Source organism: Lepidothrix coronata, unplaced genomic scaffold (assembly GCF_001604755.1).
Source record: "Lepidothrix coronata isolate B3197 unplaced genomic scaffold, Lepidothrix_coronata-1.0 Scaffold0, whole genome shotgun sequence".
Classification (NCBI taxonomy): domain Eukaryota; kingdom Metazoa; phylum Chordata; class Aves; order Passeriformes; family Pipridae; genus Lepidothrix; species Lepidothrix coronata.
The window spans coordinates 5917090-5944518 of record NW_016690180.1 but is presented as its reverse complement, the minus strand read 5'-3'; the positions used below and the strand labels follow the sequence as shown (position 1 = coordinate 5944518).

Here is a 27429-nt window from a genome sequence, read left to right as displayed (position 1 = left end):
TCAAAAAGAGCAAACAAGAGAGCTTTTTTTTTTTACTTGACCTTCAGTGTAAAAGGTCTTCCGTGTGCTCTTCAAGAGCTGAACTCTATGTTGCCAATGCCGTGAGAGGGAACAAGCAGTTCCTTACCTCTGTGGTTCAGACGTGCTGTAATGGTTGCCCCAGGGGACTAAGTTTTTTCCCCTCTAGTTCCTGTATAGCTACTGGTTAGTTAGATAATTCTCAGTACTTTTGCTCTAACAGCAACTTTCTGGATGTCATTAGCAGTCAGAGCTGTAGAGATAGTCATTATTTTTTTGTCTGTGCTTCCCCTCAGCTCAGGGCTCCTTACTTCTCCATTGCTTCTCCTATGGTGGGTTGACCCTGGCTGGATACTGGACACCATGTGGTCACCAAAGCTGCTCTATTACTTTGCAACTGGACAGGGGAGAGAAAGCATAATGAAAGGCTCGTGGGTCAAGGTAAGGTCAGGGAGATATCACTCAGCAGTTACTGTCACAGGCAAAACAGACTTGACTCTATGAAAATTCGTTTAATTTATTACCAATAAATCAGAGTAGGTTAGTGAGAAAATAAAAACTAAATGTTAAAACACCTTCCCCTCACCCCTCCACTCTTCCGGAGCTTAACTTCTCTCCCGAATCTCTACCTCCTCCCCTCCAGAGGCACAGGGGGACATGGAATCGGGGCTAAGGTTAGTTCTTCACTGACTGACACTGCTGTTCCTTCGTCTGCAGGACTAGGACTCCTCACTCCTTATCTCAAATTCTTCATGCCCCACATTGGGTGCTTTTTAGCTGTGGATGGATTGACCTTGGCTGGATGCCAAGTGCCCACCAAGCTGCTCTATCAGTTGCCTCCTCAGCAGGACAAGGCAAGGGAGAAAATAAGATGGAAAAAATCTCATGGGGAGTTTAATAAACCAAAGTAAAGGCAATATGTGCAAGAAAAGGAAAACAAAAGATTTATTCTCTACTTCCCATCAACAAAAGATGTCCAGCCACTTCCCAGGAAACAGGGCTTCAATATACGTAGTAGTTGCTCTGAAAGACAAACTTTTTTGTAAATAACAAATACCCCCCTCCTTTCTCTTAGCTTTTACATCAGATCAGATGTCATATGATGTGGAATAACCATTTAGTCATTTAGGGTCAGCTGTCTACCACCATGGCTGGGGAGTCCAGGAGAGATAACACCAATGTTATATTATGCCAGTCATACACTGGGTAGGTCATTGATGGGGCAAGGTAGGTATTGAGCTGACCAAAACACTGGGCAGAGACCAATCTCGTCTTGAGGAGAAGTACTTACTACTTTTGTTAGTCTGGGTGAGAAATGCTTGAACTTTCATAGCATCTTCTTTTGAAAGCTGTTGCTTTTAATTAAATTGCTTCAGTTAAGCTGTCAGACAGCCCTGGGAGTTAAGTAATTAAATTGCATTTAGCTGTTCAGGTAAACTTAAGTAAGCTTAATATTCTTTGATGTAGGTTTTTGATCAGGGGACTTTTAGAACTGAGAGGCTGGAGTCAAAAGGCTGGATTCTCACTTTTTTTGGGAAGATTACTTTTGGTGGAGGATTGCATCAGAGATCTATCATACTTTGAGCATCTGAGGCAGGGGATGTCCCTCTATCTGCTGCACTGCCATTCTGGGAGGGTAAGACAGACCATTAAGGACTTGCTTTGAAAAGTTCCAAAATTCATTAATTTTTAGGATGTTCCTAAGATTGACTCTTAAAATAAAAGCCTGTGTAGGTTTTGAAGAATACAGTAGGTAAATTGAAAGGGTCCAAAAAGACATGACTGGACACAGACTTGACTTCTGTTCAGGCTCTGCTTGCAGGATATTAGGATATTAGCAGTTGAAGTGAATGAGGTTCCGGCTCCACTATGCCAGGTAGAATGGTTAGTGAAATTCCGACTTAAAAATAGCTATTAGTTTTGTCTTTCACTCATAAACAACGATGGAGGGTTTATGTTTTTTGGAAAGAAAAATATAAAATGTGGGGGAAAATTACCCAGTTCACACTCTCTGAGAGTGCAGCCACGCAGGTAGTAGATTTGGCATTGGATACAGCTGGGAGGTATGGTAGAAAATGAGAGACTGGAGTCACATATATTTACCTCTATTACTTACACAGAACTGACAAAGTTTTGGTCTTGTATTTTCAGCAGCACTTACAAAATTTATGAAAGCTTGGAGCAGGCAAATATTAGCAACTCAAATAGCTAAATAAGATATTTTCAGCTTGAATTTGTAATAAACATGAGTGCATCTGGCTTCTAGCCAATAAATATGAAATAATTACTGCATTAAAGATAGAAGGTTTATCTTTTTATGCTGCAGGTTCCCTCTCCAATTACGTCTGCTTAACATAATGTAATAGACAACGAGTTAGTATTTGCACATGAAAATATTTGAGATGTAGGAAGCATTTATTTAATATTTTTCCCTCCAGTAAAGGCTTTTTTAACCTTTTAGGATTTCAGTATGTTTTAATTTAAACCATGTGTAGAATTCTTCCCACATCTGTTTCTCAGGTAATTTTAAAAACTTTTACAAACTCTTCTAGAAATACACAATGTGTCCTTATAGGAAATTCTTCTGGTCTGCCTGGGAGGCAGAGGGGAGGACACTGATGCTCCCACTAGGTGGGGCAGCATCCTGTAGTGTTTTTAAGAACCAGCACTCTCATTTTTATCTGTGAGAAAGGACAGTTTTCCAGAAGCCTGTGGGAACCTGTTGAGAGCCAACCTAGCTGGAGTAGGACAGCCTAAGATGATGTCTGTTATGGCTCCCCTTGGATTATTATCCCCGCAGGTAACACAAGAGCCTGTTCTTGGGAAATGTTGACTTCTGCCTTGTGGTTGATGGGGTCATTGCCTGCAGAGCTGGGAGCACAGGAGCACTTGAGTTGTGTGGCCCGACTTCCTGCCTGCACTCTTATCAGCTGTCTGCTGGGGGCAAGGTGGGAAAGGAGCTTGTGAGGTCAGCAGGGAGTGTGAGACTGCCACTCAGAGACTAGGTTTAAATGGTGTGGTAGTCCAGGCTATGTTTGCTTGGGCATATGTAGTGCTGAAATGCTTAAAAATATTTAGCTTGAAAACAGTTACAAATAAGTGACCTTTGCTTCTGCTTGTACATAGGATTTTCCTTACAGTTCTGGAACTGCTGTTGGAACAGTAGCTAGCTTTGACCAGGTCTGTTAGCACCTGAAAGGAAATGATGGGTTGTGTTCCTCTGCTGTTGAAGTACCTCCTACTTCCTCTGAAGTTGAGGTTATGTGGAGGTGCTGCTGATGCAGGGTACTGTTCTGAATTTGAGTGGCATCACACTTTGAGGTAGACGTTTATCATAATGAAGCAGAAATGTAGTTCTGTTTTTTGGGTTCCCTCCAGTCCTAAAAGGCCCAATGTAATGAATGTGGACAGCCTATTAACACTGGAATATGTTGCAGAAAGCTTCAGACCTCTGGGGGGTGTGTGATTTTTTCTTTTTGTGCATTTCTCCTTTTCAACATGTTTTCTTTTCCTTAAGACATCTCCATTGACTATCAACAAATGTGTATCAAAGGGTTTGTTGCCTTTTTATCTATGAGAAATACGATGATTCATTGACAAAAAGACTTATGGAGATGATACTGTAATTGGTTTTAAAGATTGTCTGAACCTACCTTGTCACAATGCTTGCCCAGTTTCTCATCCTTGAGTTGAACTTTAATATTCTTTCAGTGTAAGATTGATATTCTTCTTAGATTTTCTATTTCAAAACAAACCGCCGATAATTGAGAGTACTCTGTCAGCTCTTCTGGGAATAAATCTGGCTTTTTTTTTTAAGCCAGTAACAATGTTTTCACTTTTGCCTTTTTATGCTGTAATTAAATGTTTCATTTAAGAGCCATTTATTCATTATTATTCTGGTTTATTATGTACTATTCCTGAACGTTATATATCAGCCTATGAAGGGTAAGAAACATAAAAATACTGAATTATTTTAAAAAATCTCCTAGTTAAAAACTGAATAATACAAATAGTTCTATATGTAGTGATGATTCAGCATGTAATGATACTACAAAGCTTTAAACTGAAAGAGGGTAGGTTTAGATTGGATATGAGGGAGAAATTCTTTAGTGTGAGGGTGGTGAGGCACTGGAATGGGTTGCCTAGGGAAGTTGTGGCTGCCTCATCCCTGTTCAAGAACAGGTTGGATGGGGCTCTGAGGAAGGGTTGGATGGGTCTAGAGGAAGCTGTCCCTACCCAAGGCAGGGGAGTTGGAACTAGATGATCCTTAAAGTCACTTCCAACCCAAACTGTTCTATGATTGAATGATTCTGTGTCCTGGTTCTGACCAGGACGGGGTTAATTTTTTGCAATAGCCGGGAGGGGACATGGCTAAGGGCATAGAGGTTGTTCTATACCTCGTCATGTCATCCTGGCCAGAACCAGGACATTCTGTTTACACTGGTGACTCAAAAACATTATTTTTTTAAGAGTACAAATGTATTGATCCCGTTAACATAATGCTTCAAACAGCCCACTGTCTACATGAAAAAAGTCAAATGAAACAGTATATGGCATCTCCTGGCACTACATCCCTGATTACTTCCACTTCTGTTTCAGGTTCATCATAACTCTCAACTAGATTCCCTTTGCTTCATCATGGTAAAAAAAATAATTGGAACCAAATTGTCTTCAATCCCATTTTGCCATTTTAATTTGCAAATAAGATGAAGACTAACAGAGGAAAATGGGTTTGAAGGTGACAGTATTTCAAGATTGCTTAAATCCCTTTCTTTAGAATTGTTCTTGTCTCTTTAGGGTCTGAACTTTTTTGAATGGGAGGATGATGAACTATTGACTTCCAATAAACCATAAATTATTTTACAAATTACTTTTACAAGTGTAAAGCACTCCCAAATAATTAACATTTAAAATACTAATGATCTTTGGGTATGAAAAATTGTATCAGTAGATGGAAGAAAACCTAGACATTGAGATTTAAGTGAAAACCATGAAATGGATAGAATACTGTGCAATACTGTAAAAAGGAAAATCAAGCACTTATTTAAATACATCTTAATTTTTCTGCTACTATGTCATTGCAGGGTAGACTTATCAGTATCTTTGTCCTAATGTGACTGGACCATTACTAAAGATCTCTCCTATTTTAAAATTCTGGGAGCATAATATTTGTTCTGGGAATAATCATAACATGCCTGAGCAGCTCCTCCTTTCCTCTCTCCCTCAAATTGCTTGTATGTGGTCTAAATAAAACTCAAGTTCCACTAAAGATACTTCTTTTATTATTTTTTTCAAAGAGGAGAAGACATATTCTTCATATTCTTTGTATTTTCCACTAGATCTAGATATCAAAGAGAGCAGAGCATTTGAGCCTTTTTAAATTATTCAGGGCTGCCATATATTTTACATGGGGAGATATTCTTGTATATCTTGATTAAGCATAGGAAACTGGTCTAGTATAGTTTGCGTTCATTTGTAGAACTCCAGATCCTAAGAAAGGAGTGTGAGATACGTATATATATATGTGATTTTATATATATATATATATATGTACATTTATATCAGTTATAAATTAATGTAAATTCTATTTATATGATGTAACTATTGAGGGAGGACTGGAAACCCTTAGTTTCCATGATTACAGGCTGAATTTTCTGGTATCAACATCAGCTAAGCTATGTGTGCAAGGTCAGAAGTTGGACCCGGTGATCCTGATGAGTCCCTTCCAACTCAGCATATTTATGATTCTGTGTGAAGACAACTGTCTGCAAAGAAGTATAATACTGCTCAAATTTAAAACTAGAAGGAAAAATAACTGTTAGCTATTTTATTTAAAAACAAGTTTACGGAAATATCTCTGTTTAACTTGGTTTCAACTTTTTCCCTCAAGGAAAGCAGCTTGACACATCTGTCTTGTTGAGGAAAATTCACTTGGTTTTAATCTTTAGCAATAAAGTAAAAATTACAGTAAATGTTTAATACTAATACATAACCCCCCCAAATTAAAAGATATAAAATGTGATAACGGAAAATTAATACAATTAACAGCTTCATGTGTTTGTTGATGACATATGGACCGTTCACAATCTTTACTTGCTAGGCAATAGCAGGCATATTCATTAAGAGACACTTCACCAATGCCTACAGTCTTATGACACTATGTTAAATACATGCTTGGAATTTTTGACCTGTAACAGGAACTAGAAATCTTCATTAAAAAAAATACTGTAAGGAAAAGCCAGATTACTTCTCCAAACTCAGCTCTTCTTTAATTTTTTTGTCCTCAAAGGAAATTATTATTCAGTACTTCTTTAAAGCATACAGACCTGATATTTATTTTTCTCTTCACTGAAAAACTCACAGATATATTTTTTTAGAAATTGTCAATGGCAAAAAGGTATGCTTGTAAAAATAAGCTCTTTCATGTTGTACTTCTGCAATAGATGTGGAATGCTGTGGCTCCCAATTTTAGCCTCTCCACCTCCCCCAGAGCATGGCTGAAGTATCAGTATCTGGTAGGCTTACTAAAACCTGACTGTTATTACCACTCATCGTGGGTACCCTCTAATTCCTATCTTCAGAATAAAACAGAATGAAATAGGTGGTATCCCACTGCTATGAAAAAATAAGGGTTTCATTATGAATCATTCTCAAATCACCAAGTTAAACTTAGTGTCTTTGGATTTCATCAATGTCAGAAATTTAATCCTACTGGTAGAGTGGAAAATAGAATTGATTTGCATCTAAAAATATTCAGAGTAACCTTATTTACAAAGCAATCCCACTTGTGTAAATATACATCTAAATATGTGCACAGGCATGCTTATATACATCTACGCAGTTGCTACCTTATTTCTGGTGTAAGCAGTAACATAAATAATCTTGAAATAGTTTACGTATTTGGCCAATAAACCACAACTGACCATGGAAAGCACAAGTTTCTGTCTTTATCTGTTTATTGTGACTCCACAAAAAGAATTTTGTGCTAGCTTGGCTGCCTGACTTTGTCCTGTCGCTGTGAAGCATAGGACAAAGGCTCTGGAAATGCTGGCACTGCATGAGAAGCCATTGCTCATTTAACATTTTGCTATCTGAGTTAGAGATTTTTTTCTGTAAATAAAGCCAAATTAAATTACCTGAAACAACTGCAAGCAGTATTCTTTAGCAGAGTATTTCTTGTGAAAATATCGCTGCCTTACTCTAAAATATATAATTTGCTTTCATAAACTGTGATCCTCCTGTGAGATGTGCGTCTTGGTGTGTACGTTTTAGAAGTATGTTACCAGCAGTACGGTATATTAGTTGTCCAGTTCAGGAAACTTGAAATCCATGCTGACAGTCAATGAGAGGTTATATTACACTGGGAAAAGATTTTTCTCAGTATTTTGTCAATCCTTTGGACTTGACAAAAATGAAAAATGTGTATTCCTTTCCCTGTACCTTCAGGGGAACAATCCTCCATCTCCTGCTATTCAAACACCAGCAAGAAAATGTGCTGCTTGCCAGTGTTTGTTTCTGTCCACCTTGAGTATTTCTTCACAAATTGGTTTTATTGTTTCTGTGGAAAGAAAAAAATCTCTCACCCAACCAACAGAGTTGTAGCCAGTACAAAACCTGTGCGTAGTCCAGAAATGCAAAATGTTCTCACTGCTGTATGCTGGATGAAATTCTGGCTTTATATAAATTTGTGGGCATTGTGCCACTCACTTCAGTTGGACCAGGCTTTTTCTCAGCATGTGCCATTTAAAGAATACTGAAAAATTCGGAGCAATTTTAGCGGACCAGATGGTTGTGTTTCAACCTCCGATGGTACAAAAGTAATTCATTTAACTTTTTGGCACAAGGGCTGCATCTTTTCAAACTAGAGAATAATGTTTGGACTTAAAGCTCAAACTATTACAATAAAATGAGAAAACTCGACTAACATAGTCACATAATGATATTAAATTGGAAATTATTACTCCCACCCAAAAAAAACCCCATGACAATACACAGTGCCAGTCAGGTTTTCCTCCTCAGTACCACGTAACTTGCAGTTGATGAAAAAATCAAGTCAGAAAATTGTTTTATGGCATAACTTATTTAGCATTTCCAAAAGATGTCCAAAATGATGCCAGTTGCTTGACTGGATTTAGAAAGTCATATTTTGTACTGAAACAACACGTAAGGACTTAAGGTCAGTATTGAGTAATGCTCAGCGCACAACTAAGCACTCTTTAAAGCATGTGACCACTTTTAATTAGATTATCTTTTCAGCATTTATTTTTAATTTCATTGCCACAGAAGGGCTGGTATCTAATCTAATATATGTACCAGGGTTGTTGATTTCAAGTGTCATCATCTTGTGAAAGTAGGACACATGTCCAACGCTTGTTTCAGATCCTTTCCAAGTACCAGAAATATAACCTTAGGAAATTACTATGGGGCCGTCATTGAATCTCTCTTCCCCACAGGAAAAAAAATAAAGTAATTAATTAAACATAATTAAACTTAATTAAATTTAATATTAAAATGGCTTATGTAGTGCTGGAGCACAGAGTGAGTTATAAAGTTGATTTCCAGATACCCAGGGAAAGAGAGCCCATTTCCACCTTGATAGAGATGCTCTGCAGAGAGCACTGGGATGCCAGGAGTCGGTTTCTCTTCAGAGACTTATTCAATAATACTTAAAAGGAAGATTGGGTAGTTTCTTCACAAAACTCCACAGGCCTATGTAAAAGTCTTCCTAGTAGGTTAGACTTCATACCTTTAATATTGTTTTGTTAAAAATAATGTGAACATGTACTTTCTTGTGTTCTGCTCAGTATGTAAAAATCATATAGTATCTGAGCTGGTAGTGATGTACATCACTTAATTGGGGCATGCTTAATAAGAAAATCTCCTTAATTGGGCTATCTTCCAGAGAAGCTGTTTAGGCTGAGACTGAATGGAAATGATTGCTGCTTAAAAGGAACATTATGAACAAAAAAAAAAAAATTCATCTAAATGGGGCTGCATTTGGCTGGAGACATTGTATAGCAATAATTAACCGGGTATTTAAATAGATATGAAATGTCTCTTTTTCTTAAATATGGAAATAGACAAATAAAGATTAAGCATTCCTGTAAGTCTGTTTTTACAATTTCTGGGATTATATTGGCATAAACCAATTATGGCTAGCAGCTAAATGAATCCTAAACATTCCCTGTTTCCCCTTTGTATTGCTGGCTAGCATTTATTTGCTCACAAGGGTACACCCTCAGATGATTCTAGGCAAGTGACAATCATTGCATCTCTAAATGTGATGCTTTGGTCCTGGTTATTTTATCTTAGAATGCCTTAGAGCTTTCATCCAGTTCTGCTCTGATGGAAGCTTAGCAATTCATTTCCATAGCAAAAAACATAAAATAATACATAGATGAGTGAACAAGTATCACTTCAACTCGTGTTGGGCTTCTGTTCAGTTCTGACACTTTTGACTCAAATCTGACACTTTCAATCTGCATAAATCTGTCTCCTGAGATGCATTTTATAAGTGCATCTTATAAATGCATCTATCTTGGTGACAGATTCCTTTCCAGTTTCTTGAGGTAATTGTTCCAAACTGTGCTATACTCTCTGTGTTGAACGCTGAGCCTCTTTTTTGTGTTATGATTTCCCCAAAGCAATGATCTCTCTGAGCAGCAACATACACCTGCATCTCTTATTTCGTAATTCTATGGGCCTCAAACCTCATTGGATTTTGCTGTCTTTCTTATTCTTAATATATGAGCATTCTCATCAAATGTTCTATAGACTTCCAAGAATTAGTGAAGGGGCTCTCTATGTGCCTGCTGGCATGAGAGACTTCTTTAGGCAGGCAAACAAAGCATGATCTGTGCCACAGCAGACTTGGGAAATGCAGCACAGAGGTTCAGTGAAAGAGAGGCTGGGCAGCAAGAAGTTATGTATGCATTCATATTGCCCAGGATGTGGTCCAGCTCTGCCATACTGAAGAATGCCATCTGGATCCATGATGCCCTCTGAGGTCTGGCTGCGGGAATGATGAGATTAGAGACTATATGACTTTCCTTGAAGGAAAGATTGATTTGTTGTATGAAATTTTAGCTTGATTTTTAGCAACAATATTTTTCTTCAAATAAGAAATCCCAGATTTTCTTGATTTATAGAAGGAAAAACTTCTGAAGAACTTAGAACTAAATTTGGACACTACTACTTGTCCATACAAATCCTGCAGCATGTTTTGAGTGCCTGCAACTGTGGCCAGGGATAATCTGCAGGTGTTTGGCACTGACCCACAGAAAGAGAAGAATTCATGGACTGGGTCTGTGCACAAAGGAGAGAGAAGTAGGCTTGAAGATTTAGTGCCTTTTTGCTCTTCTGCTATTCATCAGCCAAATTAGCTTCTTCTTGTACTTCCAGGAACCTAAGACTCTTGGAGGAAGTGGGAAACAATGAGGAGAAGGACAGGGAGTGCCATGTATGACTGCTTCCAGAGCTGTGGCCTTTTCCAAGTCCTCCCCTTTGGAGCTGGTTCCACTGGATAGCATCATGGTGTGAAGGCAGGATAGAAAGAGCTGTGCAGCATCATGTATTTTGCATGGGCTGCCTTGAGAACCAGATTTTTACTTATGTTTCAATGTGATAAATTAACAGTCCCTTTAAATGATATTTAGTCAGGGTACCTTTCTAAGTGTGTCATGGGTCAAAAGAAAATAGTTGGACTTGGAAAATTAAGGGCCTGGAAAAAGATGCTCTGATTCTCCACCCAGAGAAAAGGAAAATGGTGGCATCATCTACTCCTAAGCAGAAGCAAGGGTTGGCCTTCATGCCCCGGTGTCTGCAAACAGCGGAGAACTGACCAAGGCTGAGAATTCTAAAAATAAGCATTTCAAAAATAAATTGCCTGTGTTGTTAAAAGGTGGAATTTGGTATAATTGTGTTTTGCCTTATTTTTAATGATAAACTAAGAGTATTTAAATTCCTTGCCCCTTAGCAGGTAAGATGCTGCTCAGAGTGTTGATTCTACAGACATAGATTTATCCTGTGCATGGCATAGTAGTTCAGCGTGCTGTGGAGATCACGGAAAGTTATGCGAGTCTGGAGAGATGGCAGCTTGTTAGAGGGAGCAGGCAGGGCCTCTACTCTTCCTTTGCAGCTGTAGTTAACTTCTTTTTGTGGTAGCTGTTTCAGAAAGAAGGGAAAAACATAGTCAATATTAAAGTTAATGCCAGGAGTCTCAGAATCTAATGCAATAATATAGAAACTCTTGTAAGAAATCCAAGCTGCAGATATTTTACCAATTCTACTCTCTTAAAATTTGCCAACTTAATACCAATTTGCCAATTTATCCCCTTCCAAAAAAATAAGAAAGATGAAGAGGACATGGAATGAATTTAGCTTTGTAACAACAGCTGACGTTCTTGATTATTTGCTTATGCTTTAACTGATATTTCTATTTCCAATCCTTCTTTTCTAACCATAAGAAATGTTTAGATCTGCTTCACTATGGATGTGAAAAGCTCTGTTCTGGTCTTCTCCTGAGCAGTTCTTTCAAATGAACTGGAGATGGCAATCCCCTAAAACAGTGAACATATTCTTCTGGATTGAAGTGCAGTCAGAAGGACTGAGCTCTATGAAGTGAGAAGCAAAAACTGGTTTGTGCCCATCAGTAAATTTCTAGAAAGAAAACTGTTAGTTAAAGGTTATTACTGCCAGTACTAGTCATTAAAATTAGGGTCTGGTTTCCTTTGGATGATCTAAAATCTCTAAATATATCTGTGGGGTTTTTATTTTTTAGGACAGTGTAACTGTCAGAGAATTGTGTTTTCCTGCTCCAAACGAATGTGGGTGTATGTGAATATGTAATGCAATTAATTACGCAGAGTGGATGACATTTCTTTTCTTTACAGTGCTGAAATAGAAGTCAATTATCACTTTAAAATAGCTTGCCTTTCTAGCCTTCAAACAAATAGAAAAGAATATAGAATTTGCATGTGATGACTGTACTCTGTGAAATTCTTTCCCCTGCATTCATTTTCTCCCTTTCATGTTATTACAGCAAATAACAGAATGTTACAGGGAATGATATACTGGCTTGATATAGAGCCCCAGGAGATGGGAAGAGCCTCCTTTTGCCTGAGCCAGTTCTGCAGGAGGAGCTAAGAATCCTGTTGCTTAGCCTAAGTGGTAATAGAAGAACAGAAAAACTGTCTAAATAAATTACTTCAAGGCTCAAAATAAGTGTCAGAACAAGGTTAAGCCTTAAACATCTTACAATGCATTATGTACGTGCAGAATGTGGTTTGTTTTAGTGTTAGACAGTGAATGGTAAAAGAATAAAGGCAAAGTGGTCAACTGCAGAAGGGTTTCTCTTGCTGCTCAAGAAGGTGCTTGGCTGACACATACAGGGAAGTTTCAGCCTTTTGCCTAACTGTAGTACTTGTACTATGAGACACTACTTTGCCAGTTTTAGAGTGCTTGCCAAGAAAATAGTATGTGTTTATTCAATATAGTTGGGATTACCAGTGGTTCATTTAGAATGCTGCTCAAATTCTATCTCTGGCTAAAGAATATTTATACTTTTATTGTCTCATTGGTTTGTTGGTTTTTTTTGTTCAGTTTTCATATGTTTTCAATACACAACTTGCATGGTGCTGTGTAGGAATAATTTGGCATTTTGCCTTCCTTAGCCTTTGAGTTGCAGTCCACTCATGTGATGGGCAATAATGTCATGCATTGCTTTCATGAACTCATCACACTCCAGCTTCGAAACTGGTCACCAGCTTTTTGCTTCCATACGTTGTGTGAGTTTTTTCCGGATTCTTACAGTTTTGTATGTTGGGGGGTGGGGGTGGAGGGAAGTTTTGCGGTTTTGTTTTTTTCCTCATGATCAGTGGGTAGATATTGGTTCTCATTCAAGCTGCCCATTATCTTAAATTAACTCTTGTCTTATGGCATTTACCTCTCCTGTGTTTCTAGGACCTCCCTGCCATTCTGTTTGCTCCAGTTTCACCACACTGCAGAATCTGGGGTTTCTGTGCTGTTGTTCCACTGTGTGTTGCAGAACAGACACATACACAAAGATTTTGGCTGGCATGGAGCTATCCCACTCCAGAACCAAAAGCAGCACTTCTGTGCCTCAGCTGACAAGTCTTCCTCAAAGCATATGGTCATGCTAATATACCTCCTTTTAGGATGTAAGAGGGTGGCTCCATGTAGGAGACACCTCCTACATGGATAGGATAAGCATAAGGATGTGTTCTCCTAAAAATAATTAGGCTGCTAATATGAGGATTAGATTTGCTTCCTTTCTTGCTGCATCACCTTTTAAATGCTTAACTACATCATGGTTAGTAATCCTTTCCTGCAGTTTAAAGATTAGTGGTGTGGCCAGGTTGGAGTTTCATAACTGACTCTGGACTGCCGCTAACCTGGATGTGCTGAGCAGTGGTTACACGCCAGTTAGAGCGGCACCAAAATTTGCAGATAAATCCTGTATGTTCTCGCTGCTCATGACAACATATGTAAGCAGAACATCTTTAGCTACCACAAGATCACTCCGTTCTCTTCCAAAGCAGTGGCTTGTGCTGCTTGTGTGCTGCCACCCACTCAGCAAGGAATCTGTTCCTCTGGCATTTGGTTTTTATTTCTTTCTCTTTTAAAATATAGTGTCTGTCACTTGTGAAGGTGTCCTGTCAATGGCTGTTTCAACATAGATTAACACAAAAGAAACTATCTCAACTAAAAGGACCTGCTTAAGAGGGAGGTGAAGTTTGATCCAAGGTTTTCATTCATCCTTGGTTTCTGGATCCCAGTCCCTCAAACCTCCCTCTGCTTGGGGTGTTCAGTCTCTGCCCAGAGCAGATGTAGCTGAATAGCTGAAAATTTCCTGGAGTTCATTCATATGGGCAGCAGAAATACACCAAATATGCTAACCTCATGATATTTAGAATCCCAATATTAAACGGAGATGCCTAATGCTTTTAAAGCATGTTCATTGTACCAGATGTAGGTTCAGCTTTGTTTGCTCAGAGACTTTACACATAGCACAGGTAATGTGCAAAATCTATTTGCTCAAGAGAGCAAATGAGAACAGAATTGGATGCATGAAAAACAAATAGACCTGTATAACACCTCTCTGCTTGAAAAATTGCATAGGGTTTTTATCTGAATTTTAATGTAAAGTTACCTTATTGCTATTTGCCCAACTGTGGTATACCAAGCCCTCAGACCTCAAAAGGCTTGGATGGCTCAGAAAAGGCTGACTTGTTTTTTCTCAGCAGCATAGTAGATTGTTTTATGTAGAAAAACATAGATCTGTCACATCAGAGTCACATACTGTTATACAAAGACTTAGTATTGAAATAATTTTTAAAGAATTTTAAAAAGTGACAGAGCTAAAACAGGGTATTCTAAGGTACTGTCATTGAATGCTAAATAATATGTCCTTGTGTCCAGCAGGCTGTAACGAGTCATGTAATCAGGACAGCTAGGGACATTTCATGTTTAAAATTATTTATGCAGGGGAAAAATGTTAATATTGTCAAAAAACAACTGTTTCATTGAAAAATCTGAAGTGCTGACACAGACATAAGCCTTGTGGTTCACTGGCTTGTGAGCAAAGAAGCTCAGTATTGCTAAACATGCTTTACATTCTTTTACTTGCTGTCATCAACTTTCTTTGGCCACAGATACCATCAGAAGGCTATTGCTCAGGGATCACTGTTTGGGGCCACTGTTCTATCTTAAGAAAGGACATGTTTAATAAGTGACTCAAGATAAAGATAGGTACATAAGTACAGACATTTGCTAGGTGTTGGTATAGAAACAGAATAATGTATAAAAAACAATATGGCAACTAAAATGTAATATTCTCCTTACTGTTGGCAGAAGGTGGTATGCTAGTTTTCAAAGGGTGTAAAGTTTCTTTAGATAACTTTTGGGCAAGCATTAAGAACCTGTTCAATATTCTGAAAAGACTTTCCCATTTTGAAGTCTTATTTTCCCAGTGTTCAGTTTGCTGGTTGTTAGCCATCAGGGTAGTTAAGAGTCTTTGAGATTAACAGATCTTTGCATTTATTTTCCTAACAACAAACAATATGTAGGTGGTTGGAAAGTACTGGATGGAACTACTGGGAAATATGGTTTTTGTCCCACTCTTTCTCCAGCATTAGTATTACAAAGAAGCAAGGCTTTGTCTGTATGGTTTTACAGCCTAGAGAAGGAGATGTTATTATTTTTTTCTTAGAAGTGGCAAGCTTTGTAGCATAGATATAATCCAAAATTGAGTAACTTGATGAAAAATACTATTTTATCTGTTATGCACTGAAATGGAACCATTAATAGTATCTGCTATGGTTTTATGTGCATTATGGTCTGATAGGATTGCAGTTTTCTGGCTCATATAAAGGATTTGATTTCACCTGGGAGGAGGTCCTGAATCTTTGGTGACAGTTAATATGGCAGAAGAAAATATAGATGCCTCTAGAAATGGTTTATTGTTGAAATGTCTAGGCTTTCTTGCACGAAATAGTCTATTTATAGCACTGAAGGCATCTAAGGTGATATTCTGTTACCTTTTTAATTTTTAATGTTAAAGGGTCAAGTTTGTTGGTCTAATTCTGTCTTGATAACAGATCCTTCAGACACCACAGAGTGTCTGGAGTATTAAGAGAGGAGAAATAACAGGCTGAGGTCTGTACCCACCAGCAGTCCAGCAACTTCACTACAAGGCAGCTCAGCATATAGTGAAGGGCAGTATCTAGTTTGTAATAATATTTAAGTTGTAATTAGATTTAAGCAATTATTTATGATATTTTAGATATTTTTTAGATGTTTAGATAAACTCATCTGAAACAAATTTCCAGAACTTTTCTGACTGCAAGAAAATTTTGGGGCAGTACTGAAATTCCGATAATGCTTAGCTGGATATTGAGAACTAAAATACTTTTATCCGCATGCTTTCTTTTTTTGCTGCCTTTACTGCTGTCCTACCTTCCTGCCTGTGACATGATACATGCCGTGATCCTCTTAGGTCCTGCCGTATCCTGCTGTTACTGTTCGGCATCTCACACTAGCAGTGTTACACCTCTCGTCCAGAGGAGCCACTCAGAAGGGCAGAAGGTTAGTCCCTGTTCTCACAGACAGCTTCCTAGGTGATCTTGTCACCTATTAAACAGCCTTTTGCAGCAGTTGCCAATGTCACAGCACAGGATTTGGGGAAAATTCTTGGCCATGACCCTCTTAGGCAAATCATGTGAGTGCCTTGCAGTGTAGAAAGTCTGGTTAGCCCTCTGCTAGGCTCCATGGAAGCTGAAAGCAGCTGGATGCTCCTTACATCTGACACAGCACACAAGTTAGCTCAGCACAAAGATGCTTCTGTGTCACATTTCCTGCAGTGTTATCTCAGACGTGGTGGAATAAAGACCCCGTTCTTGTCTGAACTGTGCAAGATCACGTCAGGAATGAAGAGACAAGGACAGTTTATTTCAGTTGCAGGAAGAACTGACTTTATCATCAGAAGTAAGCTTTAGAGGAACCTACAAATACTATCCTAACCATTTACCTGCTATCTTTTCCACTTTGGTAATTCCAATTACAGGACATAGTAATTTGACAAGTATTTGACATGCAATTTAGAAATGGTTTTAGATGTACCAGCCACTAAGGGCTCTCCTTATCTGATCTAGCTCAACCCAAATCCTTTCTGGGAGCAGCACAACCCACACTGCACTGCAGTGAGAAAGGCAGGCTGGAGGCTATTGTGAAAGCAGATGGTTCAGTGGGCTGCAGCTGATTTGTAGGCATACGGCTCATGTGAGCATGAAGTATTTATTGCACACAGGAGCTATTCTTGTTTAAATACCCTTACATATTGTCTTTAAGTGCTGCAGTTCCTATTATGTTTCCAGTAATGAAGATGAACGTGCTTGTACTAAATGCTTCCCATTGTGAGTGCATTTGGGGATTTCTGTCTGAAGAGCTGTTTCCAGGTACCCCTGTCATGATAGCCAAAGTTAATTCAAGATGAGTTGACAGAAGTATCTTGCTACTGGCCTAAATAGGGAACATTGATAATATCTCCTGCCTGCCAAGGTGAGATTGTAATCACTGGAGCTGAAGGCAGTGGAAACTCTTGGGAAGTGTTTTGTATGAAAAATTTAATTACTCTTTCTTAGAACTGAAACTAAGTCAAACTTAAAACACTTATGAAAACAGCTGAGTAGTAGGTATTTTAGCAATAGTATTTTGGAAAATATTTGTCTCAGAAAGCAGAGAACAGTTCATCTACTATGGGCAGATACAGAAACTTTTACCTCTAGTGTCTTCTTCCATCCCCTTGACCTTCCCTCCCCACCAGTTTGCAGGAGTCTGACAGAATGAAATAGAGATCTAAGTTGGAGTGTTTTTTTTTTAAAAAAAGCCTCATACAAAATAAAAACCTGTCCTAACATTAGCTCTTCTCCAAATCAGAATAAAGAAGGGTCACTGCAGAACTTGGTTATTATAGCCGAACTGTGTCTGAGCATTGTGTACAAAGGTTTTGTGTCCTCCTGGAGGTTTGGCTGCTTCTCTCCTGGCAGATCTGCAGTTAATTTTGCACAAATTGTCATGAGAAGAAAGTTTTGTACAACTTTGCTTGCCCTCGTTGACATTTTTCACCCAACCTGTTTTGTCCTGAGGATTATTATGAAGTGTTTCAAAAGAAATTGACTTCTCACTTTTGGGGAATTAAATCTAGGTAACAGGGAGGAAAACGTACATGCTCTAGAGTCAGGTTTCAAATGTAGTAAGAGACATGATGTGATGTCATGGCTCTTTCTACTGCCCTCACAAAAAAAACCTACCAAGAGCCTCATTCCCTCTTCATGTCTGCGGATCACAGTTTGTGCACATTCATTTAGGATTTACTAGACAGTGCTTGTGATATTCTCCAGAGAGAACATCAGTAGTTGCCTCCTCAAACTTCTCATGATGTCTGAGTGGATCTGTGCACAGGCTACACTGGAGCAAGGAGGCATCAGCAGAGCTTTCTCCCAATATTGCTTTATATTCTGGCATTCAGATGTGCTTCCTACATCTTCCAGACTTTTTTCAGACTGTCGTTAATATACAAAATATTTTACGGTGTTTTACTACCAAGGCCATAGTTAAAATGTTATTCTCATGTTAACTGTTCAAGAATAATGGTTTTTGTGAGGAGCAGCTCTGAGGGCAAGCAAACATTCAGAACAAGTGGATCTGGAAAATTTAATAATTCTCTTCAGAGTGGATTCTGTGTAGTGAGTTATACATGAGTGCCATGCTGAATAATGAGGAAAAAATGAACACTTTTAAAACAAGAACTCTTGATGTTAGAACCCTACTTTAGTCAGGTCACTAGAAGATTTGTGCAGTGTAGCTCTGGACAGTACTGTTCCTCCATAGAGATTTTCAGTGCCTAGATGTAAGGCTCCTTTCTGTCCTTTTCAGACATCAAACCCTAAGTTGTGTCCATGGAACAGCACATTTATTTGCCTCACTTGTCTGCTAAGAAATAAGAGTTGTTTGATGTGCCTTGTATGTGCTATGGTTACTGATTTGGAGGCAAGGCAGGAAAGCATTTTAAAAATATTGAATGTTCTTAGCTTCCTCTCTGGGCTCTATTCTGTCCCATGGCTTGTGGCCATCATTGTGCTGAAGGCTGTCTACCATTGTGATCATACTCTAGTGAAAGAGAGGCATTAAATCTGCCAGGGTTGAAGTGAGCAGCTTCTGAGGGAGAAGAGGATGGACTCACTCACTGAAGGAAAGAAAAGAAGATTGAACAATTACCATTTGCCAAAATAGGTAATAATTAGATAATTGGCCTACATTGTAACAACTTAGGTTTAGGAGTTGGAACTATTTGCTCAAGTATTGCTACCCTTGTTCAGAGTTATTTCATTGCACTTTAGAAGGCACTTATAATTTGCATTTTAGCAAGATAAAATAATTAAAAAATCTAACAAGACTTACCTTAGTCAAGAAAAGCTGTTTCCTTGTAGCTTGCTGACATTTGACACTTGTTCAGTTTCATAGATTTATAATTCTAAATCATAGTTGCCCATAGAATCGAATAGCTGCCTCAAAATTAAAATTCCATGCACAGCTGCAGCAATTTGGCAAGAAGGGATATATGTTGAATAGAGGTGATAACACCTCCTTTGTAGTTTCGCAGGTTCCCTTTGTTCTTGTGGTGAACTTTCCAAAATTAGGTGGCTAATTCTGGCAAGGAGACAAAGCTCTTCTGGCACAAGGAACTTGAGCTAAAATAGTCTGGCTGCAGTTGAATTATTTGGAAACATGCAGGTTGCATTTGGAAAGTACATGACTGGTTCCTTAATTCATTTGGTTGGTGTAATCCCTCAGGACAAGTCTCCAGGGGCAGGGAAGCTTTCTAAAACATTTCTTCAAAGTTCTGTCTCTATTAATAACGTCATGCCAAGAGACCATACAACCAGGAGGTTGCAATTTATAAATTAAAGACACCTAAGGGAACAGTTTCTCATTCAGTTAAAAGGTACAACTGTGTACCTTGCTTATGTGAACATTTTGAATGATTTCTCTCTTATAACAATTTCAGAAAGCATGTGAAGGATTGCTTTTTAGGCTTTTTTTTTTTTGACCAACAAAAGGCTAAAACTAAGCACTCATGCTATTAAGGCATAAACATAGCTTTCACATATTAACTCCAAATCAGACTTGTAGAGGGAAGCGTGATGATTACATTTAGACCAAGCAAGCTGAGTGTGCCATTCCTGTCCGTGACTAGCACACTAAAGCAAATCCACTGTTTCCTTTCAAACCAAACCGTGGAAATATTATTGCAGTTTTACACAATGTAGCAGAATGTAACATGAAGTAATTTAACTCCAAAGAAAATTAATGCAGCAAATTAGATTGGATGAATAAAATTCTGTAATCTTTAGTTTTGGTATGAGACAGACTGTGGCATTTGTCAATAAGAATATATAAAGCCTTTCATGTAAACTAAGAGTTTGACTTTTTTTCCTGATATATCTGGTTTAGTGTACAGTAAGGTGTGGACAAATTCTTAGGCTTTTACTTTTAAATGGAAAACAGCCACACTGACAGTCAGGGTAAACCATACTTTTGTTATTTGTGATCATGGCTTTTCTTTAAACTACCTCTGTTGCTATCAAAATTTAGTATTTCTCAGATTTTTTTTCAGATTTTTATTTTTTTCTGTTTCAAATTAATGAACTTTTATCCCTCTCAAGCTGTCTTTTGATGACATTTCGAGTATTTTCCAACATTCACTCTTTCCAGCATAGGGAATATTTTTTCTTAATATTAAGGGCAGATGGACTTAGCAAAGATTTGAAGTTGCATTTGCCTTAGGTATGCATGCTAGACTGGCTATTTAGGCTCATTGAACCTAAAACAAAGATGGAACAAGCTGGAAACATTCACTTCATGCTTTTATGTAAAATTTGGGGAATTCTATTCTAAGATCCTTGAGGCAGTATTCTGGGACCAAAATTTCTGGTAGTATTTTGGTACTTCTTGGAAACTGAAATAGATAGAGCATGCAAAATCTTGTGAAAGCTTCTTCGACATTTTATTTAAAAATAGATGTTGAAAAGAACATTCCCAATTATAGCCAAATGATTCATCTGCTTGCAGTGAGCACTGGCACTGCTACTCTGTCTGCTCACCTGCTCTTGTTTCCATAGCAGATCCCCATGCTTTCTGCTGTTGGTATATGCATGCAGCTTCTGTAGCTGGCATTCTGGTCTCTTTAGTTTTGCCTCCCTGCTCATTTGTTTGAACAACTCCTCTAACTTTTTACTTCTTTTAGGGTTCTCTCAAATCCAACTACTTGCATCAGCTGGATTTCTTAATTCCTAGTGACCATTGTGATCATTCCAGGACCACGGAGAAATTATTTATTTACTATTGGGCAATAGCCTTAAATACTGAAGTGAAATAATGCAGAAAGTAATTGCAACAGTTTTTGGGTTTTTGATGTGACAACCTACCACTATCACAAGTGCCAAACTTCAAACTATTTCTAAGCATTTGGAGAAATGGTTTGTAATCAAGTCCCTTTTGGTGCCTAATATCACTTTCATTTTGTTATACTTACCTATCTCTCAGAAAAGGGGGGAATGAAGATAGAAACAAATACAGGATCAGTGCAGTGAAAGTCTTATGAGAGAGCTGGAATCTCTGAGTTTAAAAGGGCACAACCAAAAGTGAATCTACACTTGGAATATTTCCTTGGCAGTGAGGAACCTTTTGCCTTTCAGTAACAAACTGTGGTAGGTTGACCTCGGCCAGCTGCCCGCCTGGCCCCTCTCTCCTTCTCCCTCCTCAACAGGACAGAGGAGAAAATACCCTCCTCCCAACACCTTCTTCCCAGGCTCCTCTCATACACAGGCATTGAATAAACATTTCAAAACTCTCAAGATTTTTTTTTATCTTGCTGCTTAATTACAAAAATGGCATCCCGATACAACAATTAAATGAACGTTTGCTCAAAAAGCATTCTGCTTTATGTTACAAAGCTCTACAAAATGTGACCCAGCTCAGTGAAGGTGGAACCTGTAACTGAGCTGAGCTGATGTCCCCTGAGTTCTACCAGCAGAACCTGCTTCTCCAGAGAAGCTGCGGTCTCGGTTTGCTGTGTTGCTGGAAATGCCAGGTAGGACACATGTGTCCATGAAATATCATAGCAGCCTTTGTTTCCATCTCCCTTCCTCTCCCTTCAGGGCATGCTACTTGAATGGGTTTTCTTTAAAATTTCTGCCCATTTTCCGGCTCCCAATGCTTTCTCATGGCAAGAAAGTGAGTGGATTTAAGTGTCTCTGCTACTGGCAGTTGACATATTTACCTTCTACCATCTCATTGGTAGGGATGTCCTTCTAAGGTTGTGTGGAAAAGTATGAGAAACAGAACTGATCTGTAGGCTTGTCACATCTTCTCACTTCTGGGATAGCAGCAGTTCCGGAAACACGTTGGATGCTTCTCAAACTTAGAAAAAGACATAGTGCTTATCCCAAAGAACATGCAAACCATATAATTATAGCAACAATAGCCTGGAAAATTAAGAAAAAATAAGAAGGCTTCCTAATCCATACTTCTCTTCATGTGGAGAGAGAAAAGATGAAGGTTTCCAAGTGAACAAAATTATCAGCAGGGGTGAACACTTATTCAAGTGTCTCAAAATGCAGAAGGCAAACACATACTGCTGTTGCTATGCTGTACTTTCACAGCTATGTTTCTTTCACTCTTCATACATTTTCTGTCTGTCACATTGTGTGGTAATGGCACAGCCAGCCATACTAGAAAAGGGATATCTGAACTGCTTTAAAATGCCACGGACTTGATAGAATGTGTGGTGTGCACAACAAACTTAATCCAGTGGACTTTTTCCTGATAATTTACGACTAGAAAAAGCATCCAATAAGAATCCATTAAATGTTATGATATAGATCTTATTAATAAATTTCTAATAATGAACTCACTTTGCAGCTAGTTGCCTTTTAGTAGGGCTTTTACATCTAATATATATTTCTTTTTGTAATAAAACCTTCTGCAAAAAATGCATTTTCCAATTTGAAAATAAACACAGCAGAGATATTCATCTCTTGCTTCACTTTGCTGGGAGATGGAGCTATTTAAGTGAAGAAACAGCATAACACTGAATAATTAGTAGCACACATTCATCTTTTCTAGGAACTGGAGTTGTAGCCCACTACAGTTTCCAGAAGATGACTTTTTGAATAACTATACAAAATTCAGCATGCATTTCCTTGAGATTAAAAAAAACCTAGCAGGAAGGCCTTACAGTTTGGGGAGGAGGGAGAAGAAGCTTTTAAAATTATTTCTTGTTCATTTTATTGTTTAATTCAACAAAACAACAAATGCTAAACTGGCATTTTTCAAATATGTTCCAAGCTGTGCCCCCTGAACAGATGACATGGGGAAAAAAGACAGAATTTCTAAAAGAGATGTCATTTCTTTAAAGTCAACATTTGATATTTAAATAGATATTAATTAGTTTTAAGCTGCATAAAGGGTCTCTTACCCTATTAGCTGTTTTATTTAATTCTGCTGACTAATGTTGGGGACTTTGTATTTATTTTCAGGTAAGAGTATGTTGTGAAAGGCAAATAAATTCTTTGAAGTTTGAAACTTTTTTTAGTGTGTTATAAAACCTTGAAGACTGGTTGTGTGTGTATGCCTGAGGCGGTAATGTATATATTTTTGTACACATATATATTTTACAGTGGATGTTTTTTATCACCACTAGTGAAAGCTTGGGAGCTTTGGTGCTGTTAAGGCGCAGTTCTCCCTGTCAAGTGGACAGGTATTAATGTGCTTTCTGGAGAAGTTATATACTTTGTCCATGGAAGTGTCATGGAATTGAAAGAAAAATTGTTCCATGGTACTTGGTGTGGGTTATTTCAAGTGGAGAGTAAACTAGAGAGTCATGATTTAAGTAATTTTTTTTTATTCCTTTGTGCCTTTTGATTTTATTACAGTTTTACAGAACCGTTTTCTCACAAATACCCCTGCAATTTCTGTCTTTCACTACATGCAGTGCTTTATTAAATGAACACAACAAACACTGAAAGTCCTAAAAAAGAAATTATATATCTTTGTATTTGATAGAAGACTGTCAAACTTTCATTCAGCAAATTATTTCCTTTATTATCATCCCTTCCTGTCTTTTGAGATTAGTACAGCTCATATTTTCTATCCTTAGGATAATTAGAAACAATTAGGTAAACTGTTGGTCGCCACCACTCCATTTTCTCCCTTCTCTCTTTTTATATGTGAGGAAAAAAATTTAGAAGGTTACAATCTCTTCAGGCATGGAACTATTGATTTATAACTAAGTAATATTAATCTTGTATGGACAATGTGGCTTTTTGCATATAGATTTCTTGCAGGGAAAGAGTACCAAGTCTGTGCAATCTCACTTCTTAATTTCCAGAGAGGAGAAAGCACAAACCCTTCTGTGCCATTTTCTACTATTTAAGCAGCGATACATCAGTATGAGAGAGGTAGATGTGAACTTCATGTGACAATCACCAAAAGCTGTCAGGACAAAGGTACTGGCCTGCCAGTAACCATTGGCCATGGTTTCAGAGACAAATTGTCATACTAGAACAGGCTGAAAAACTATCTGGAAGAAGCTGGAAAAATATAATGCTTGAGTTGCTTGTACAGCTAGTTGGAAAAGAAGTTATCACATGTACAGCAAAGGCAGCTTAGGCCAGTTGTCAGCTAAAATCACTTCATGCAGCTGGCATGACACTCAGCTGAGTTTTCTTGCCGTTTTAGCAGGATGAAGATGCCAGTGAAATGCTCCCTCTGTAATTTATCTCTTTGGAAAAGAAAAAAAAATAGCATGTCAGTCACAAAGCTGCTGGACCCAAAGAAACATACAGTGAAGCATGGGTTCATTTGGCTAAATTTACCAGAGACATCTCTCTTCTTCTCTGACAGAGGACAAACCTCTTTCTTTTTTTTTTTCTCCACAGCAAGTTTTTCATTTTTTTGTTTTCCCTCCGTGGTGATGTTTGTATGTCAAACAGCCTCCTTAAAAGGTCTTGTGGTCATCATCCTGTCTCATTTAAATTCTCTTTAAAGGACTTCTGTCCTCATGATGCCATTAAGACACCTGTAATTATTGGGAAAATTTGGAGTAACTGAATTTTTTGTTCTATGGACTGTGAAAGTCCCTGTCAAATGCCACAACCTGGAGCTCACAGGACTTGGATCTGGGTACTCTGGATCTATGGTCACTCATTACATCACGTAGTAGCAGCTTCACCCTTGTGCAAAAGCCTTTTTCTTGTCTGACTTTGTGCCAGCAGCTGCCCTTTGTCCTGCCTTTTTGTTGGCAGCCTTTGTCTCCTGTGACTTCCATGCTGCTGCCATGCCCATGGGACAGGGATTGAGTTTGGCTGGAGCAGCTGCAGTCGTAGGCACTGAAAGGTGAAGGAACTGGGCTGAGAAAGATAGAGCCCCAAAAAGCCGGACTGCTCCCGCTGCATTGCATATGGGGGGTAGTTTCTGTCACTCTGTGAGGCTGAAAGAGCTGGGTGGTTACTAAGGCTGAGTTTCTTTTTGCACATTTGGTCCCCATCTTTCCCCAGGGTGTTGCTGCATGCCACAGGTTGGACCTCGGCACAATGACTCTTCTCATGTTCTTAAAGTTAACAAAATATATTTTACATCTGTTAAATGTTTCACTTCAGGAAAGCCTTGGATGAGATGAAAAGATTAGGCAGGGTTCCCCCTCTTAATTATTGAACTATGACCTCATTTGTCTTCAGAAGCTTCTGCTTTTTGCCACCTATGACCTGTGGTGGTTGAGATAAAAACACAAAGCCTGTCAAAAGGAATCTGCTATGGCATCAAGATGGATGCTCTTGTGTTTACTGCCCGCTGATGCGTGGCACTGCTGACTAGAAAACTTTCTACCTCTACAGCATGTTGGTTTTATACTTCTCTAGTTACCCAAGGATGAGGTCACTGGCTTCATTAATGATTTATGTTTATATAGTGCCTTTCTTCAGAGAGCTTCCAAGGCAGCTGGCAAATTTATCTCTGCATGAGGGAGTACCTGAAACAAACTATTACTGACTTCTCCGCAGACTGAGGAGCTGGTACAAGAAAATCTCTTTCCTCTTCTTACTTGGATATACACTAGAGTTAGGCATCATTATTCAATGAGGCTTGTGCTGTCTGTGCACTTTGTGATATGATATTCCTCAAATAGGAGTTTCTCAGGCTTTTTGTCCCCTTTTTTCTTTTTCTTTGAAGTTCTTTTGACAGAGGTTTTTTGGTTTTTTTCAAACTTTTACTCTTGTAGAGCAGAATCCTACTCCACAAACAACTTTAGAGCCTCATTTAAGTCAACCTGTAGCACAGAATTCAGTTGAGATCAAGTAAAGGGAATGGCAACTGGTCACACAATATTGTAGATAATCTTTCTAGCTGTGCTCGGAAATAGTGTGGTTATATAGTCAGGAATGACACATAACCATAGAACACTGGTTTTAATTGCACTTTTAGTGAACAGAAAGTAACCAGAGGATTGTGCCATCATAAAATAATCTTGCAATGGTTGATGACCTGCTTTATAATTTTTTTTTCCTGGGTGTTAGAGGTTATACTTGGCATAGTAAACAGAGAAGCAAAAACATATATTTTGTTAGTGAAATGAAGAAATTGCAATATTTCACATTTTAATGTTTTAGAGTATATTAGAAGCATTTCTAACTGAAGATGTTTGTGGTACTTGAGAAAGAATACTACATTATTTTTTAAAAGAAAAAAAAAAGTCTTCTTAAGGCACACATATAAAGTGTGTGGAAAATAAACCAAAGTACAGAGAGAAGTTGGGTTCCCATTTATTCCTTGGCATTTTACACTTATATTCTGCCATTGTAAGTATAACTAAACTGCAATAACATGTACTAAACTGCAATGTAAGTTTAGTAAGTATAACTAAACTGCAATAACATGTACTTTGATGCACACTTGGGCAAGCTTCCTGTGGCTAGGGCGGGTTGAGGTTAGCCGAGCATGACTGGAGAGCTGGATTGAATAGTCAGATAGAGAAGTTCTCTCTTAACACCTTACAACACAGGGAGGACTACAGTTTTAGTTTGATTTAGTTGCTGTTCAACATAAGTGAAGGTAAAACTACAGCATGCTCTGGCTGTGCTGCAGGATGGTGGTGCACTAGTGCATTGCAAAAATACTCCCATCTTCCTACTGCAATGCTGTCAAACTCCCCTGAGACCAAGTGAATTTTCCCTTTTCCATTCCTCATCAGCAGTAATATTATGCAGGTTAAACAGTCTCATTTACCCATCTGTATGTCTCCCAGTGTCTTTTAATGCAGCTTTGCCGCTGACCTGTGCAAATATAATTACCTTTGCTACCTCTGGCTGTGCTGGAGGGAAGAGAGGGAGTGCAGAGGTGAACAGGGGACACAGCTGCAGGGCAGGGGGTGGTTGGCCCTGCAAAATCTACATTTTTCACATTAAGATCTGGCAGGTTTTTCTGAGGAAAATATTCCTACCTTGTAGTTTGGGAGATCAAAGCTTTCTTCTTACTAAGTCTTTTGCATGCATTTGGATTTTATCTATATAACTTTGACTGGAGAAATGACTTTTTAATGGTGTCAGCATGACCCAGGGAAATTACAACGTCAACAGCAATTGTTCTGCAGGTCTGTTAATCCAGTTTTATCCTATTTACTCATGCTGTTGTTTGGTTTGTGATAACTAGGGTTGTATTTAAAAAAAAAAAGTTTTTAATTGTTTGTTTCCTAATTATGGCAATTACTTTTCTATTTTTTCCCGCCTGTTTTCACAGAATCACAGACTGGCTGAGGTTGGGAGGCACCTCTGGAGGCCA

At 38.4% G+C, this 27429-nt stretch overlaps 1 protein-coding gene across 10 annotated transcripts in view; it reads left to right on the top strand.

The window, feature by feature from the left end:
- The window catches only part of KIAA1211 (KIAA1211 ortholog), a 126486-nt gene that overhangs the window by 28645 nt on the left and 70412 nt on the right, over positions 1-27429 (top strand). Inside the window, exon 1 of one of the 10 annotated variants that reach the window (XM_017823451.1) lies at positions 367-459. The exons of 8 other annotated variants lie outside the window; for them this stretch is intronic. The gene's annotated coding sequence lies outside the window, so the exon portion shown is untranslated. Of the gene's footprint in view, positions 1-366; positions 460-16033; positions 16123-27429 lie in introns of those variants that run through there. One more of the 10 variants, XM_017823365.1, reaches the window with a different exon arrangement.